The sequence below is a fragment of the Dromiciops gliroides genome, chromosome 3 (genome assembly GCF_019393635.1).
Source record: "Dromiciops gliroides isolate mDroGli1 chromosome 3, mDroGli1.pri, whole genome shotgun sequence".
In the NCBI taxonomy this organism is placed as follows: domain Eukaryota; kingdom Metazoa; phylum Chordata; class Mammalia; order Microbiotheria; family Microbiotheriidae; genus Dromiciops; species Dromiciops gliroides.
In genome coordinates, this window is record NC_057863.1 from 571,970,329 (window position 1) to 571,971,282 (window position 954).

The following is a 954-nucleotide window of genomic DNA, read 5'->3' on the forward strand; positions in this document are numbered from 1 at the left end:
TTGGAGAAGATGGAGAAAAGAGAATCTCTCCTCCCATTGGTTCTCCTCCCCCAAGTATCCAAGCATGGATAAAATGGATCAGTAAGAGTTGGAGGGTAGATAGCAGCAGTTGTATAATAATGAACAGTCTACCCTTCTGAACAAAATAGTTATTCTAATCTTGAAGCAGTTGGTCCAGATTCCTCCTGTGTAGCAACCAAAGAGAAAGAAGGGGTCAGTGTTCCCTTGAACTCTAACTAGAGCAAAGGAGGAAGTGTGGAAGATTGGAGCATGGGGGATAACTATATCCTAAATTTTTCCCCTCTGATCTGAGGGGCCTACAGAAAGGAGGAGACCCCCCCCAAGGGTGCACAGTAAGGGTCTTTCTGGAAGGAGACACTGGGAAAGGAGGGCCTTACCAAACTTGTGTGGAGGACCAGAATTTAAACCTTATTCACTGGATCAGAGGAAGGTTTCTTTCTCTGCACTTTGTCCTAGCCCAAGCCACCTGGACACGTGATGCCTTAGATCATTAGAGGGAACAGGAGAAAAATGATCTGTCTAGCAAACAATGAATAAGAACAGTGAGTCTTGGAGATTGTGACTAGAGAGGTCTCTGGTCTAGGAAGCAACCCAGCCTGCCCCCAGGGAAACCAGGTACTAGAGGTGGTCTTCCACAAAAGCCATACCTTCATTATACAATCCACCAAAAACCTCCGGTGGGAGGTGGTGCCCTAAGCAAGTCTATTTGGCAACAAGAAGGCACAATGCCTTGGGAAGATGGGGCAAGCTGCTCTGTGTGTGACTCCATTCCAGGCCAGGTTTTTTTCTTTTGGTGGTTATTTTTAAAAAAAGAAGAAGAAGCATACGTATTTTAGTCTTAAACTGTACCAAACACACTGTGCTTCTCCCCTGAACACAACTGATTGACCGGGCCAGTTAAAGGGTCCGGGACCTGGGAGAAAAACGTTTCTC